General features: G+C 39.1%; 1 protein-coding gene across 1 annotated transcript in view; it reads right to left on the bottom strand.

Moving 5' to 3' along the window:
* Positions 1-4,169, bottom strand: part of NTSR2 (neurotensin receptor 2) — a 23,588-nt gene that overhangs the window by 3,824 nt on the left and 15,595 nt on the right. The window lies entirely within an intron of this gene.

The following is a 4,169-nucleotide window of genomic DNA, read 5'->3' as shown; positions in this document are numbered from 1 at the left end:
GTACATAAGGATTTTTGCATATGCAGAAGGAAAAACTGGAATAAAAACATCAAATTGTTGACAGTGGCTACTTCAGGGATGGGGACAGGAACTGGGGTGTACTAAAGGAGGCTTCTACATTCTGTTTGCTATACTTCCATATGGTTTGATTCTTTTATTTTTTTCTAATAATATCACTGTGCTTTCAGTGAAAGTTTACACTGTGAATTAGCTTCCCATTTGACAATTTCTATACAAACTGTTCAGAGAAAACATAATTCTTTTACAATTAAACAGCATTTATGTTTAAATTATTCTTTTAAAAGGCAATTTTCTTTCCTTCCTCTGTCAAACACACACAGAGAAAGAGAGAGAAAGAGGGAGAGAGATTTGATGATGCTCTACCTCTGTGTCAGAGATTTATCTTGTTACTCCTCTGATTCAAGTGTTTCAATATAGCCCACTTATTTTGGTTTAGTTCTTTCTCTGGAGCTCCTGTAGTCCCTATCAATTTTAGGTGGTTTTCTCGTCTGTGCCTGTCACCATTGTTTTGTGTCCTCATGCTTTCCACTGTCTTCTAGAAGAGCTTTGTAATTGTGTCACCAAGCCACAGATTCAATGTTGATGGGGTGTGCCTCTTTACTTTGCAATGCTTCCTTCTTTACTGTCTCCATGCATTTTAATGCTCTCTCATGTCGCAACTTTTCCTCTTGATGGCCTTTTGCTCACAATGTAGAGGAGCCATGCTTTCTCACAAACTGTGGAGGATATAGGAGCTCTGGTGGCGTAGTGCCAAAGCCATTTGACTGCTAACCAGGAGGCTGGCAGTTCAAACCCACCAGCCACTCTTTGGAAGGAAGATTGGGCAATCTACTTCCATAGAGATACTGCCTCGGAAACCCAAGGAGGGGTCACTACGAATTGGATCGACTTGATGGCAGTGAGTTTTTATTTTTTTGGTTTTGTGCAGGATATGAACCACCTTCTACAATAGTAAATCAGTTGTAGGGGTGTACTTCTCTCCCAAAAGCAATACACAGCATATTTTAATTCTTTATCTTAAAGAATTTTTCTCCGTAGATACTGTGTGTATGTTATTTGCTTTCACTCATTCTGAGTTGAAGAACTGTCTAACTAGGCTCTGTTTATCTAATTGGCAAAGCTTGCCTTGTCCTATTCTTCCTGATTATTTGGAGGAGCTCTGGTGGTGTTGTGCCGAAGGCATTTGACTGCTAACTGCCACTCAACAGAAGGAAAACTGGGCAATCTACATCCATAAAGATTTACTGCCTGGGAAACCCAAAGCAAGTCACTATGAGTCAGAATGGACTCGATGGCAGTGAGTTTGGTTTGGTTTTTTGGGGGGCCCATTTCTAGGCATTGTCTAATGCTGTACCACCCATGTTGGTGGGATTACCAGATTCTTCATAAATTAATGTAGAAAGAGAAAACTGATGTTGAGGTGTGAAATGGTGGTTCAGGTCTTGGGATACCTCAAAAGTTTCTATCTACACTTCCAGATGATGGGAAATAAGGTAACTCTCAGCTTATTTTGGGCTAGCAGATGTTCTGCTTTGGCAGTAGAACATTTGTTTGTTAACCATTAATTGTAACTTTTCAGTAGGTCTACGGTTAGTGGAAACTCTAAAATTCTTAGCTTCCATTCCTTGCTTTGTATGATGTTAGGGGTTCTTCCATAGTGTATCTTTACAGATACTCCCATTTTAAACAGGATGACACACATGCATCTTTAACAGCCCATATATAACCAATTTTTAAACCTTCTCATTCTTCATTTAGGTAGTATGCCAAAAATCCTTTGAGAGTTACTTTAAACCTTTACCTCATATTCTTGAAGATCTCATGTTCAAGTATAACCACCTAGAAAACTCTCAAAATCAAGAATTATGATCCAAACCAAACAGTAAAACTCTCAACTACAAGGATCAGAGCAGCTTGGCTTGTGAGTACATGTTTAATGACTTCATGAATGTTACCTCTATTCCTCACTATCTGGGTTCAGAGATATTTTGCTTCTTTTTATTTTTTCTTTCTTGCTTTCCTTTTTCTTATTTTGGTGTAAAACAACAGATACCCATTGTCTCACAATTCTAGAGGCCAGGAGTCTGAAATCAAGGTGTCAGCAAGACCGCATCCCTCTGGACCCTGACTGTTCTAAGCAATCCAAAAGCTGTTATAATAAGGAAATAATACCCCCAAGAAGCAAAATTTATATAAATGTAGAGGCTCTTGTGGCAGGATGTGTTAGTGGAGAGGGCACGGAATTTGAAATTAGGAGGCTTGGGTTTATGCCTTGATTCCTTGGCCAAGTCACTCAGCTTCTCTGAGACTCTGGTAGCTACAAAGTGAGCACCCTGAGTAAGCAAACATTTTTGAGCACCTACTATGTGCTAGCCATTTTAAGGTAATTAAATGATTATTTCATTTAATCCACACAATAACTATGAAACATACCTTTGTGACCATTTTACAGACGCTAAAACAGGCTCACAGGTTAAATGACTTGTTTGAGATTACACAGCTAGTAAGTGACAGAACAAATACAGATTCATGCCTGCAGGTGTAACAACGTTTTCATTAATATCACAGCTGCTTCCTGTCTTGAAATATTTACTTCTAAAAAATGACATATATTAGAATGCACTGTTAACTCCTAAGGCTCTATTCACAATAAAATCTGATCCAGTTTTCTCATTGGTAGACTTGTGGGGTTGCCTGTTGGTTGTGGTACTGGATGCAATTGTGTAGGGAATATACTGCATTATGTGCCACCCAGGGTCTGGGTGATCCCCAGCAGTAAGCCTTGGAAACCACTTTAATAAACAAATTTGCTTTCCATCTCCTAGGTCTGGCTTCAGGTCCAGCAGACAGCTGTTCTTTAAGGGAAGCCCATAAACCAAGGGCACATTCAATGTAGACCATTTTCAATTCATTTTTAGTCCATTTGCTTAGGCATATTTCCCAGCTCTGAGGGGCTTAGCATTTTAATTAACGAAACAGTTGGAAGAGTTTGTGGAGATTTTTAAAGCCCTTCAGGTCTAGAGAAGAAATACGAATTCTGTGACTGTTTTTGTCATTTGCCAAATAAACTGTCCCAGTTTCCTTTTTCTTTTGAAAATTCTGGCAGCACTCATTTTTTCACTGAAACTTCTGGGCACTCCAGCTTATGAAGAAGTCTTTCCCAGGGCTGGCAATCCAACCAGCTAAGAAGGGTGAGATTGGGTGGGCAATGGATGGTTCAAAGTTGAGGAAAGTTTCCCAAGGTTCTGGCCCTGATCAAGTCATGGCTGTATGACTGATGAACACTCTGGGGCCTCCCAGTTGGTCTCAGCAAAACAAATAAGCAAGCAAGCTATCAAACCAACCAACCACACAAGAGATATAGCTTACATTTTTTAAACCCAGAATTATAATCGGCATTCAAGATCCTAGAGCTTCCTTTTGTAATAACAACAGCTAATATTTATTGATTAACTATCTGTTGTTTCATTTAATGCACACAACAACACTATGCAACACACCTGTGTGACTGTCTTACAGAATATGGGCTCAGGGGTTAAATGACTTGTCTGAGATTGCACACCTAGAAAGTGACAAAATAAATCTAAATTCATGCCTGCAGATGCTAGGTTCTGCACCAAAATTTTTGAAATAATGATTTTATTTTAAATTCCTTGTTGTTAGTTGCTGTTGAGTTGCCTCTGCCATATGGTGACCTTATGTGAGTCAGAAGAAAGCCTTGCCTGCTCCTATAACACCTTCCTGATCCTAGGTATGTTGAGTCTGTTGCTATGGCTATTATGTATATTCAAAATGTCTTTTAATTCTTAAAACCCAGAGGTAGTTCTGATGACATCTGTTTTACAGATGTGGAAATGAAGACCAAACAGGTTTCAAGGAACTTGTTTAAGTCACACAGCCAATAAGTGACAGAGGCAGGATTTAGCCTCAGAATTCACCCCTGGGATCCCAGACTCCAGCTCTTTAACCAATGCTTACTGACACCACTGCGGTCAACGGCAAGGAGAACTTAATTTCTATTTTAAATTTGTTATTTAGAAATTAGGCAAACAATATTATACCAAGGGATTTTCACAAACCAAGTTTCACAGTCTTTCTTTCCCCAGGTATTTGGAATATCTGCTGCATCCAGGCTTTTTTTTTTTTTT

Source organism: Orycteropus afer, unplaced genomic scaffold (assembly GCF_000298275.1).
Source record: "Orycteropus afer afer isolate SDZICR_OR568_19922 unplaced genomic scaffold, OryAfe1.0 scaffold00025, whole genome shotgun sequence".
Classification (NCBI taxonomy): domain Eukaryota; kingdom Metazoa; phylum Chordata; class Mammalia; order Tubulidentata; family Orycteropodidae; genus Orycteropus; species Orycteropus afer.
The sequence above is the reverse complement of the archived record's forward strand: the minus strand, read 5'-3'. Positions and strand labels throughout refer to the sequence as shown.